The sequence below is a fragment of the Schistocerca gregaria genome, chromosome 2 (genome assembly GCF_023897955.1).
Source record: "Schistocerca gregaria isolate iqSchGreg1 chromosome 2, iqSchGreg1.2, whole genome shotgun sequence".
NCBI lineage: Eukaryota > Metazoa > Arthropoda > Insecta > Orthoptera > Acrididae > Schistocerca > Schistocerca gregaria.
In genome coordinates this window covers 70362092-70376553 of record NC_064921.1, presented here as the reverse complement: position 1 = coordinate 70376553, position 14462 = coordinate 70362092, and positions in this window count along the sequence as shown.

The window sequence follows — 14462 nt, the reverse complement described above, 5'->3', positions numbered from 1 at the left end:
CCACTCGTAACACGGTGTTGGCTCTTCTGCTAACACAAAAGTCGCTACCCAAACAACGAAGCACATACTAATTCCCATCATGCCCCGCGGCCGGCCGCACAGTTTGAAAGTCCTAATGCAAACCGTTCAGGAGTTATGACGATTTCATGTCATATAGTTCAATAATTGTCATCCTGTATGTACAGTCGTGGACAAAACGAGCGAGACCCCTTCCCTTTTCGTTATGCTGATCCGCACAGCTTTGAAGTCTGCTACACAGCATAACAGGCAAGGCGACGAAGTGCTACCAACATACTATTCAAGGCGTGAAATTGAAAAACTATCCGTACTTTGTCAGACTGTTTACTATCATGTGTAAGATTATATTAACGCTAATTAGTGTGTTCAACACAACACGTAAATATAAAATATAAATGAAATAAGAAACGCTAATTAGTGTCAACTGTACTAATGAAAATGAATTCCAGCTTATCGAGATAACGTAACTGTTTTAGTAAGACAAAGTACCCCACATCGTTAGGAATTAGCAAAATATTACGCCCATTCGGCCACGAAACGGTCTGTGTCATCGTTCAGACCAGTCACACTGGATTTCCGTTGCTGAACTACCATGAAAGTGTGCAAATTTAGCAACGCGTGAAGATTCATAACGAAATTCTGTTAATGATGAAAAGGGTTACAGCGGGTGCGGTGGGCGAGTGGTTCTAGGCACTTCAGTCACGAACAGCACGGCTGCTTCAATCACAGGCTATCAGTAAAACCATTTTAAGAAATTCTCGCGCCCCCAATGCGTTTATGCCACCTTTATTCTGAACCAGCGCCTTGTGGATGTCAATATGAAACTCTTGTACAATTTCATACGAGCTGCATTCAAGTTCTAAGGCCTCCGATTTTTTTTTCTAATTAACTACTCACCCGAAATCGATGAAACTGGCGTTACTTCTCCACGTAATCGCCCTGCAAACGTACACATTTTTCACGACGCTGACGCCATGATTCCAGGCTTCTTTAGGAGTCTGTTTTGACCAATGGAAAATCGCTGAGGCAATAGCAGCACGGCTGGTGAATGGGCGGCCACAGAGAGTGTCTTTCATTGTTGGAAAAAGCCAAAAGTCACTACGAGCCAGGTCAGGTGAGTAGGGAGCATGAGGAATCACTTCAAAGTTGTTATCACGAAGAACCTGTTGCGTAACGTTAGCTCGATGTGCGGGGTGAAACAGCACACGCGCAGCCTTTCCCGGATGTTTTTGTTGCAGTTCAGGAAGGAATTTGTTCTTTAAAACATTTTCGTAGGATGCACCTGTTACCGCAGTGCCCTTTGGAACGCAATGGGTAAGGATTACGCCCTCGCTGTCCCAGAACATGGACACCATCATTTTTTCAGCACTGGCGGTTACCTGTAATTTTTTTTTGTGGCGGTGAATCTGTGTGCTTCCATTGAGCTGAGTGGCGTTTTGTTTCTGGATTGAAAAATGGCATCCACGTCTCATCCATTGTCACAACCGACGAAAAGAAAGTCCCATTCGTGCTGTCGTTGTGCGTCAACATTGCTTGGCAACATGCCACACGGGCAGCCATGTGGTCGTCCATCAGCATTCGTGGCACCCACATGGATGACACTTTTCGCATTTTCAGGTCGTCATGCAGGATTATGTGCACAGAACCCACAGAAATGCCAACTCTGGAGGCGATCTGTTCAACAGTCATTCGGCGATCCCCTAAAACAATTCTCTCCACTTTCTCGATCATGTCGTCAGACCGGCTTGTGCGAGCCCGTGGTTGTTTCGGTTTGTTGTCACACAATGTTCTGCCTTCATTAAACTGTCGCACCCACGAACGCACTTTTCGACACATCCATAACTCCAAGACCACATGTCTCCTTCAACTGTCAATGAATTTCAATTGGTTTCACACTATGCAAATTCAGAAAACGAATGATTGCACGCTGTTCAAGTAAGGAAAACGTCGCCATTTTAAGTATTTAAAACAGTTCTCATTCTCTCCGCTGCCGGTAAAATTCCAGCTGCCGTACGGTGCTGCCATCTCTGGGACGTATTGACAACGAAGGCGGCCTCATTTTAAAACAATGCACATGTTTCTATCTCTTTCCAGTCCGGAGAAAAAAAATCGGAGGCCTTAGAACATGAATGCACTTCGTACCTGTTGCTGCCTACTTTTTCCGCTTCTGACGATAACTGAATTGACTTAAGTGTGGCAACGACAGATTTTTAACAGTATGTCGTTATGAATCTTCACCCATTGCTAAATTTGCACACTTTCATGGTAGTTCAGCAACGGTAATCCAGTGTGACTAGTCTGAGCGATGACACAGACCGTTTAGTGGCCGAATGCGCGTAATGTTTTGCTTAATTCCTAACGATGTGGGGTATTTTGTCTTACTAAAACAGTTACGTTATCTCGATAAGCTGGAATTCATTTTTATTAGAACAGTTCATACTAATTAGCGTTTTTTCTTTCATTTATATTTTATATTTAAGACTTTAACACACTAATCAGCGTTAATATAGTCTTACATATGATTGAAACCAGTCTGACAAATTTCGGATAGTTTTTCAATTTCACACCTGTCCATAGTATGTTGGTAGCACTTCGTCGCCTTGCCCGTTATCCTGTGTAGCAGACTTCGAAGCTGTGCGGATCAGCATAACGAAAAGGGGAGGGATCTCGCTCGCTTTGTCCACGACTGTACGTATGGACATACTCGAATGTACTTAGCTTAAGGTAGAGGCATTAGTGCATTCCTCCTGCCACTTTGGTGTGGTCTGAAATGGTAGGCTGATCCACAGGTCGGCTCCACAGGCAACGGCTGCTGCTGGAGCGACGTGACGGAGAAGCACGCCTACGTCACGTGAGTCCGGGCGACTTCGGCGCGCCGCACGCGGGCGGCGGTCTGCGGTTGGCCGGCCGGCCGCGCCGCGGGCTTCGCCCCCGCGCCTACAGCACAGTGGAGCACAGTGGAGTGACCTCTGCCTCACGTGCGGCCGCACGCCGCCGCTGCTCCCGCCGGTCACTCGCGCTCCAGCTGCCGCCACCGCGAGCCCGCTGGCCATTCGGAATTGCTAAGGAGAGCCTTCGGGGCCGCGCCTCGCCCACACGCGTCTACGCCTGTAGTGGGCGGAATCACGCGCGCCGCCACAGGACACTGGCCGTCAACATCACGCGGACGTCCATCCCGATCTCGTCTCCCGCAGCCTCTTCCGACTGCTGCACTCGACAGGTGGCGGTCGCGGTGAGAGGAGGAGGGGGTGCGCGCACCTTGAGGACGGCCACCAGTCACGTGCTCTGCGGACGCGACCCCTCGCAGGCGGCTGTCATCCTGCGTGACCAGCACCGCGGCCGAAAAACAAATTAGCGCCTTCGCTGTTATTGATACTATCAGTATGGAAATTACACAGCCTCCTGACTGCCATACTGGTGTCACTTGCCCCAGGCTTCCATGGAGCGAACGCAACACGAGAGTAAATCGTTCTCTGCTAAACAGATTCTCACGAAGTAGAGGAGTTTGGTGCAGGTTGCCATAATTTATGACTTTTAATTTTTGGAGAGGCACTGTTCACAGTCAGTATATCAAATAATACATATCCTTAACTGCATTTTCTACAGATTTCTGGTCATAGCAGCACTAGCCTGTATACAGGGTGTTACAAAAAGGTACGGCCAAACTTTCAGGAAACACACAAAGAAAGAAAATGTGTTGTGTGGGCATGTGTCCGGAAACGCTTACTTTCCAGGTTAGAGCTCATTTTATTACTTCTCTTCAAATCACATTAATCCCGGAATGGAAACACACAGCAACAGAACGTGCCAGCGTCACTTCAAATGCTTCGTTACGTGAAATGTTCAAAATGTCCTCCGTTAGCGAGGATACATCCATCCACCCTCCGTCGCATGGAATCCCTGATGTGCTGATGCAGCCCTGGAGAATGGCGTATTGTATCACAGCCGTCCACAATACGAGCACGAAGAGTCTCTACATTTGGTACCGAGGTTGCGTAGACAAGAGCTTTCAAATGCCCCCATAAATGAAAGTCAAGAGGGTTGAGGTCAGGAGAGCGTGGAGACCATGGAATTGGTCCGCCTCTGCCAATCCATCGGTCACCGAATCTGTTATTGAGAGGCGTACGAACACTTCGACTGAAATGTGAAGGAGCTCCAACGTGCATGAACCACGTGTTGCGTCGTACTTCTAAAGGCATATGTTCTAGCAGCACAGGTAGAGTATCCCGTATGAAATCATGGCGGTGAATCGAGGAAGTAGTTTGGTCGTACCTGTTTATTAAATCGGGAAAAGAAATTATTTATTAAAAATGTTTTATTAGAAAAGATACTCAAACGATCATACTGATAAACCGATACCTCCCGGTGGTTAAGTTTAAATTGTAGCTACATAGAAAGGACCAGTGTAGACTGTAATTATCTTAGGGCAGCGAAACTTGGTAGAAATTTCAACGTATTAAGGTGGAACCGATCTGCGCTGGAAAAAAATAGTTCCAATTTTGGCCACTATGCACCATGTCGCTGCGAATGCAAGAGAGACGTATAGAAATATTTCCATATGCAATGGATTAAGATGTGAGGAGCAAAGTTCAACCAAGTGAGAAAGGCGTAATGTTAATTTTGTTGTTAACCCTCATGTACATAGTTTATTCAGCATGAGCACTAGACATGTTGACAAAATGCTGTACAGTGCTAGCTTTGCAGTTAGTACCCAACATTGGAACTATTTTTTTTTCCAACGTCAATCGGTTCCGCGTTAACGCATTAGCATATCTACGAGGTTTCGCTGTCATACGATAATTACAGTCCATGCTGCACCTCCGTGAGTAGCTACACTTTAATTGTAACCACTCGGTATACAGGGGGAGTCGCTAACTATTGCCACCAAGATCAACTCCGAAAATATGACAGCAATTGAAAGATTTGTGCTACAAAGGCTGCATGGGACGAGAGGCGATAATAAGGTGTTTTTTTTTTTTAGGTGGGGTGGCTTCTGGGATATGAAGGTCAAATTTGCTTCTTTTAAATGGGATGCTATAGTTTGGTACTTATTTTAAGATAGCGGCTGTCGAGATGAATCCAATTATGTGTAACAATAACCTCCTTAAAAATCAACGAAGGTCACATAGGTGGCATGAACGTACATTTACAGAAGACGTTCGAAGTAATGACCATTGGTATAAACGCAGTGCTGCAATCTTCTTATCGTGGATTCACTGATATGCATTATCACTTCAGCAGGACATCTTTGTAAGTGCTTCTCTGGAGAATGGAAAAGTTGTTGAGTGCTTCGCTAAGTACTGCCACACCTGCCATGGTAACACTGAAGGACATATTGAACATCAGTGTTCTAAGAATTATGATGGTTACAATGGACCTCTAAAAATATTTCAGAGGTCGGTGCCCGTTTATAACGTTAGATATACGAAGTACCTAGGCGATGGAGACTCTAAAGCTTTCAACAAAATTAATGAGTTCAATGTTTATGGTAATACCTTGGTAGCAAAACTGGAGTGTTGTGGACATTTGCAAAAGAGGATGGGTGCTAGATTGAGGAAGCTACGAAGATAAATTAGAGGGAAGTTGCTATCTCATGAAAAATCTGTGTCTGGCCGACACATATTGATAGAAACTGAAATCGACCTCCTGCAGAGTTATTATGTACTGGCCATTAGACGAACTGCACCTCTGAATGATGTTACAGCAATGAGAAAAGTTGTATAGACCACATACTTTCATAAGTTGTCCTCAGATAACCACCTTGTTCACGGACTTTGCCCTAAAGGAGCAGATTCTTGGTGTGGTTACCAAAAATCAAAAGAAAGTGGTCAAATATGTACTATCATAAGCATTCTCTTCCTGAGCCTGTTATGAACGAAATAAAACCAATTTCTAGAGAGCTAAGTTACCCTGTTTTGCTAAGTAAACGTCTTCATGAGGGCACTCAGAATACAAATGAAAGTTTCAACCTTTGCATATGGGAAAGATTACCCAAGAATGTTTTGTAGGGCTAGATGCAGTGATATGTTTCAATGATCGAATGATAGGAAGGTTGTAAGTCCTGATAAAATTTAGGCATAAAATGTAGCTCTAATATGTAAGATCAATTGCTGGCGTGTGGAAGACAACGAGTGCATGAACCTGAAAGATTCGCTCTTCAAGTTACCAGAGAGGCAAGAAGTGCTAAAAGAAATGCCAACAGGAAGCTTGCAGATAAAGAAATGATGCAGGATGAAGACTATGCTTCAGGAATGTTCTGAGGCACAGTTTAATTGGACGCATATCTTCATTCGCAATTTCCCGCAAGTTGTATTTTTCAGAATCCAGATACAAATATTTCCTACAGTTTATAAAGCATTGCTCTAATTTTTCTGTAACTTGAAATAGTCCACAGTTACGTAGTAGACCTAAGCTTTATTGCAGAATCAACTAAATTATAGAAAAAATAACTTTTTTACTAGAAAAAATTATAAAACTTAAAATGTAAGATGTGATATTTTTATTCTTGTAATATACGTAATAGTTGGAATGGTACCTCACTTTGAGGAAGCATTTTGGAAAAAAAGATTGCATTTGCATCAATTTCTTTGTATTTTGTAAATAACCTAAGAGGTTCAAAAATAATCAAAATACGTCTGATTTGTTTAGAAAGTGTGCTGCATTACCTGATATCAACAAAAAAATCTGTAAAACGCATACATTATAAACAGTGCCTGAAAGGAATAGGTGTTGATTTTTAGATACGCGAAGTTGCCATGTATCATCAAGTTGTGGTGTTTCAAAAGTCTAATCAGGAAACATCGCGTTTCTTTACCGCTTGAGCGACGCCAGGTAAGAAATGTTAATGTATATATATATTTATTTGTAGTATGTTAAGTTGAGGCTTGTTATTTAAAAAGATTTTGCTTCTTTCTTTCATGTTGAGCGTGGCAGCAAGACGAGACGACGAGAGCTGACAACTACTGCATAGTAGTCGACGGCCGGCGACTGGAAGAACCGTTGAAACATCATGCTGGCCATTATTAAAATAGGTTTTTTTATAAAAAAAATAAAAAGAGAATTCAATGTTGAATGTGGAATGATAAAGTTTGTAATTGGATGTCAATTGGTTATCACATGTTAAATAATCTTCGAGTTGTAAGTTAAAACAGTTGACTCTGTTGTTAGAACATACATCGTAAGTATTACTTCTGTGTGAAATTTGAAAATTTTATTAAAATTCAAACTTCTTGAAGAGATTCTGGCAGAATTTTGTCAGGAGTGTGGACGATCTTCAGTAATTAACTAGTTTAAAGTTTTATTAATGAGAAGTCGACACGTATTGACATTTTGAAAATAATCGATACTGTGAAGCGTATTAAAATTCTGTTTTAATACTTTATCGGCGATTGTGGTCAAGAAGGTCGATTTTAAAGTGAAATATTTCGTTAAATGAGAACAAGACTGATTCTTTAGTGACATTAAATAATTATTTAAGGAAAAATTAGGAGAATTTCAATTTATTCTGGCAAAGATATCAAGGAGTGTCAGACCGCACAACGAACATATGGAAACTATGTGACTGTTGAACGGTCAAAAATTTTTTTACGATAAAACCTTTCTACAGTAAGGACTGGTGAATTTTGCTGCGTCTATCCTTATCTTCTAGGTTGAATCTGCTACAGCTTGATTTTTTTCTTTACGGATTTTTCAAGTAACTGGGAAAAGAACTTATAATTTGACCTATGGCGGACCGTCGATATTGGGTATACGGTTAGGCTGTTGTGAAGCCTGTTGGTTTGCAAATTGCCTTTCTTTCCCCTGCTGCAGACATTGTTGTTGAGTTGCTGCGACAGGATCGGGGGTTCAGCGCAAAGTGCAGTGTTCCATTTTACTTTGTCTTCCAGCAGTGCCCGAACACTTGATGCAAACGAAAATTCTCCTGTACTTTTTGTGCACAAATGTATGAAGTCTCCTCGATTTGGCAGATGGTCAGTGACATTCAGTAGGTAGCGTAGGAAATGAGTTGTGTTTATTAACCTCATCTGAAGAGTCCAGTGATGAGTGAAATTCACTTTGGCGACCACTCGCAGCGCGCAGCTCCGTGGTCATCCGTCAGCCCCTGGAGTTCCAGAAGCTCGACGCGGCCTACTGCTTGAAACGCTCCACCATTGGTGTCATTATTGCATGGGCGCGTGCTACTCTGGAGGCCGACGGTGTGCCTGCCATACTTCAAAGTCATCGCAAGTTCGGAAAGCGACAGCCCCGGTAAGCAAAATCGTCGAGGTAAACAGGCACAACCCTCGCGGCTATGGTCGACGGTAGCTTCCAGACTACCACTGCAACTAAGGCTTGTGGTATACTTCTGAAATCTCCTCGTGCATGTCATAGAGCCGGGAGCGACTGCGACCAGTCATTCTATTCGAAATCGACTGTTTCAGATGAAACCTGTTTTGTTTCTTCATCATCTTTTAAGATTATTATGCCTTTCAGCGTTCAGTCCCCCTTATAAAATTCCTCCATGATCCCCTATTCAGTGCTAACATTGGTGCCTCTTCTAATGTTAAGCCTATTACATCAAAATCATTCGTAACAGACTCCAGGTACCTTCTCCTTGGTCTACCCCGACTCCTCCTACCCTCTACTGCTGAACCCATGAGTCTCTTGGCTAACCTTGCTTCTCCCATGTGTGTAACATGACCCCACCATCTAAGCCTGTTCGCCCTGACTGCTAAATCTACAGAGTTCATTCCCAGTTTTTCTTTGATTTCCTCATTGTGGACACCCTCCTGCCATTGTTCCCATCTACTAGTACCCGCAATCATCCTAGCTACTTTCATATCCGTAACTTCAACCTTATTGGTAAGGTGACCTGAATCCACCCAGCTTTCGCTCCCATACAACAAAGTTGGTCGAAAGATTGAACGGTGCACTGATAGCCTTGGTACTGACTTCCTTCTTGCAGAAAAGAGTAGATCGTAGCTGAGCGCTCACTGCCTTAGCTTTGCTATACCTCGCTCCCAGTGCTTTCACTATGTTACCATCCTGTGAGAATATGCATCCTAAATACTTGAAACCGTCCACCTGTTCTAACTTTGTTCCTCCTATTTGGATCTTAATCCGTTTATATCTCTTTCCCACTGACATTACTTTCGTTTTGGAGATGCTAATCTTTGTTTTTCATAACCTAAATTCAACGTAAGATACGTTGGTTGTAATGTAACATAACAGACACTTTCGGCCGCTACGGTAAACAGCTTGAAATTAACCGTCCCTTTTCATATTGATCATTTTAAATATTTTTTTCCCAGTAGTGCATGTAGCATGAACTACAATGAAATACATTTTACGAGATGCTACCGCCATCTGTATATGTTCATACTGCTATCTCATGACTTTTGTCTCCTCCGTTCATAATTTATCCATTCCACAAGCATTTCGGGTTTCTTTGCCTACTTGCTGGAAATTTTTGTGTCCTGTAATTTTGGTATCAATTTATTTCTTATTTAGCGTGATTTGTAAGGACTAAGCTGTGATCGTTCCGATGCTGTTATTCATCAGAATAAAGGACATTTATTTTCCCAGGAATCGAAATGGCTACTTCTGAGCCGGTGCCACCTCACATGGATGCAATAGCTCCTGAAGTCAAACACGACAGAATGTGGACTGGACGACCCGTTAGATTCCGTAACATACAGAGAAACGCTACTTCTGCACAAACTATTGGATGGGGACAGAATCTTCTGAAATATGTACACGGTTAGCAAAGTTTTATATTTACCGTGGAAATGTGAATGTTACTTGCTAACTGCACGAGTAGCAACGTGTTCTCGGCCTTCCAAATACACTCCTGGAAATGGAAAAAAGAACACATTTACACCGGTGTGTCAGACCCACCATACTTGCTCCGGACATTGCGAGAGGGCTGTACAAGCAATGATCACACGCACGGCACAGCGGACACACCAGGAACCGCGGTGTCGGCCGTCGAATGGCGCTAGCTGCGCAGCATTTGTGCACCGCCGCCGTCAGTGTCAGCCAGTTTGCCGTGGCATACGGAGCTCCATCGCAGTCTTTAACACTGGTAGCATGCCGCGACAACGTGGAAGAAACCGTATGTGCAGTTGACGGACTTTGAGCGAGGGCGTATAGTGGGCATGCGGGAGGCCGGGTGGACGTACCGCCGAATTGCTCAACACGTGGGGCGTGAGGTCTCCACAGTAAATCGATGTTGTCGCCAGTGGTCGGCGGAAGGTGCACGTGCCCGTCGACCTGGTACCGGACCGCAGCGACTCATGGATGCACGCGAAGACCGTAGGATCCTACGCAGTGCCGTAGGGGACCGCACCGCCACTTCGCAGCAAATTAGGGACACTGTTGCTCCTGGGGTATCGGCGAGGACCATTCGCAACCGTCTCCATGAAGCTGGGCTACGGTCCCGCACACCGTTAGGCCGTCTTCCGCTCACGCCCCAACATCGTGCAGCCCGCCTCCAGTGGTGTCGCGACAGGCGTGAATGGAGGGACGAATGGAGACGTGTCGTCTTCAGCGATGAGAGTCGCTTCTGCCTTGATGCCAATGATGGTCGTATGCGTGTTTGGCGCTGTGAAGGTGAGCGCCACAATCAGGACTGCATACGACCGAGGCACACAGGGCCAACACCCGGCATCATGGTGTGGGGAGCGATCTCCTACACTGGCCGTACACCTCTGGTGATCGTCGAGGGGACACTGAATAGTGCACGGTACATCCAAACCGTCATCGAACCCATCGTTCTACCATTCCTAGACCGGCAAGGGAACTTGCTGTTCCAACAGGACAATGCACGTCCGCATATATCCCGTGCCACCCAACGTGCTCTAGAAGGTGTAAGTCAACTACCCTGGCGAGCAAGATCTCCGGATCTGTCCCCGATTGAGCATGTTTGGGACTGGATGAAGCGTCGTCTCACGCGGTCTGAACGTCCAGCACGAACGCTGGTCCAACTGAGGCGCCAGGTGGAAATGGCATGGCAAGCCGTTCCACAGGACTACATCCAGCATCTCTACGATCGTCTCCATGGGAGAATAGCAGCCTGCATTGCTGCGAAAGGTGGATATACACTGTACTAGTGCCGACATTGTGCATGCTCTGTTGCCTGTGTCTATGTGCCTGTGGTTCTGTCAGTGTGATGTATCTGACCCCAGGAATGTGTCAATAAAGTTTCCCCTTCCTGGGACAATGAATTCATGGTGTTCTTATTTCAATTTCCAGGAGTGTATGATTTGTGCAAGCGAAAAACTTCTGCTTTTGACAAGGAATGTCCACCATAGGCCTGTTTCGTCTTTTCAAAGGAAACGTTTGCGAATTCTCCAAGTTTAACACAAACTTGAGGGCATAACGTTCTCCTAAATTCCGCTGTTCCATTTTCGTAACACACAACAAAACCGCAACTTCACTGATAGATCTGTCAAAAGTCACGTGATGGCTGTACGGAGTTGAAACTTGGGCTGAACTTCTGGAAGGGATGAACACAGGGTTCTGTACAAGCAGAACAACACAGCGTTGCCAAAAAGCCCGCGGTGTTGTCAGTCTCATTACTTTTCTCACACACCTTGTAGCTATAGACGTATCTCATATCCACTCTTTCAATCCTTTTTCTTGTGTCTCAGCGATATCTTAGCCCAGTGCCTCATATAACCAGACATAAATCACTTCCCACAGTTTTTTCTGCTTATTTTTCCCATATTATGTTTGAGTATAATGACGTTTCTGGTAACTAGAAATCTACTCTGTAGGAATCAGCATGGGTTTCGAAAAAGAGGATCGTGCAATTGGGCTATCAGGCCAATTGTGTGATTGGATTGAAGAGTTCCTAGATAACAGAGCGCAGCATGTTAATCTCAATGGAGAGAAGTCTTCCGAAGTAAGAGTGATTTCAGGTGTGCCACAGGGGAGTGTCGTAGGACCGTTCTATTCACAATACATATAAATGACCTTGTTGACAATATCGGAAGTTCACTGAGGCTTTTTGCGGATGATGCTGTACTATATCGAGAGGTTGTAACAGTGGAAAACTGTACTGAAATGCAGGAGGAACTGCAACGAATTGACGCATGATGCAAGGAATGACAACTGAATCTCAGTGTAGAAAGTGTATTGTGCTGCGAATACATAGGAAGAAAGATCCTTTATCATTTAGCTACAATATAGCAGGTCAGCAACTGGAAGCAGTTAATTCCATAAATTGTATGGGAGTAGGTATTAGGAGTGATTTAAAATGGAATGACGATATAAAATTAATCATCGGTAAAGCAGATGCCAGAGTGAGTTTCATTGGAAGAATCCTAAGGAAATGCAATCCGAAAACAAAGGAAGTAGGTTACAGTACGCTTGTTCGCCCACTGCTTGAATACTGCTCAGCAGTGTTGGATCCTTACCAGATAGGGTTGTAAGAAGAGATAGAGAAGATGCAACGGAGAGCAGCGCGCTTCGTTACAGGATCATTTAGCAATCGCGAAAGCGTTTCGGAGATGACAGATAAACTCCAGTGGAAGACTCTGTAGGAGAGACGCTCAGTAGCTCGTTACGGGCGTTTGTTGAAGTTTCGAGAACATACCTTCACCGAGGAGTCAAGCAGTGTATTGCTCCCTCCTACGTATATCTCGGGAAGAGACCACGAGGATAAAATCAAAGAGATTGGAGCCCACACAGAGGCATACCGACAATCCTTCGTTACACGAACAATACGAGACTGGGACAGAAGCGAGAACCGATAGAGGTAATCAAGGTACCCTCCGCCACACACCGTCAGGTGGCTTGCGGATTATGGATGTAGATGTAGATGTAGATTGATCCACTTCTCCATATACTTTATGTGATGTCTTACGACTGATGAAATGTGCCCGATTGGGTTATCACATCCGGTACCTTATTGTTACCATGTTGTTCATGGTTCAGCAATGACGCGGCGGCTCCTTCAGGCACCGCACGGACAGTTCCAGCCAAAGCAGCGGCCATCCACCCCGCATTCGTCTGTCTGGGCGGCGCCACGGCTTTGCAATTCCGACAGGCGGCCGGGGGAGCGAAGACCCACGCCAAGGTTCTTCCAGAGGGGACGGAGAGAAATGGCCGAGCCGACACGCGAGAGGCGTGACGTGTCCGCGGTGCGGGTCCGCCCCATTCTTAGCGCGACGCCTGCAAGATAAGCTGCTTCCAGAGCGGTACAACGGCTTCTCCCGATTATTCCAGAATACAGATCTAGTGTATCGTGATGAGCCCGGCCATCTGCATCTCACATTCCAGTGAACCCTTGTTTACTTGACGGGGTTCACGTGTGCCCCCTTAAGGCGCCGTCTGAAAGTCCGGGTCTGTTGGATTCAGTTTATTAATATCTCCTCTGCCACTCCTCGGTGCAGCGTCAGATATAACTTGTTATCACTCCACCTGTACGAAGTAATTTTAAATTTATAACTGCCATCTCGAATGTAGTCAGTCTGCGACTACGAAAGATTATAGTAGTCCCTCTCTATAAATTCTCCCTTCAATAGGACACATTTCTTGCAACGATGGATGCCTAAACGAAAGCCTTGGTTGTGAAAATTTGCACTAAGGCTGCTCGGGAAAAGTACCGCCTTGAAAATTGTCTCGGAGTCATTGTCATCCTGGAAATAACTGCTGCGCAATCGTATGATTTCATCGTATGGAGAATTACCTCAGACGTTGTCGTGGAGCAAACACACATCCCTTCTATAGCTTCGCGCGACGCTCCTCTGTATAAGAAGGGTAAAAGAAAATCGGGTTGCTGCAGAATTCTTGAAGACATTGGTTCAAATGGTTCAAATGGCTCTGAGCACTATGCGACTTACCTTCTGAGGTCATCAGTCGCCTAGAACTTAGAACTAATTAAACCTAACTAGCCTAAGGACATCACACACATGCATTCCCGAGGCAGGATTCGAACCTGCGATTCTAGCGGTCGCTCGGCTCCAGACTGTAGCGTCTAGAACCGCACGGCCACTCCAGCCGGCTCTTGAAGACATCCTCAGTTCGAATATAATAATTTCCTTGAGACGAAAAAGTTAGCGTTCGCTGATCATTACGGTTTTAGGAAGTGATACTAGAGCGAAACCCAGTTTAGCTTTGTCTCACATGATATCCTGCGAATCATGGATGAAGAGCATACCTCTAAATTTCCGAATCGCGTTATGACACCCTGTACCAGTGGAAAATCTTAACGAAGGTACGAGTATACGAAAGAGGTTCCCATAAAAGATCACTAGACTCATGTCGGGCGATTGGGTGGCCAAACTTTTCACTCGAATTTTCCAAAATGTTCACCAAATCAAACGCGAACAATTGCTACCTGACAAAATGGCGCAGTGTCATCCACAAAAATACCATCGTTCTTTGCGGATATAACGTCCATGAAAGGCTACATATTGTCTCCAAATAGCCGAACATCCAGAGGCTTCAGTCCATTCCAC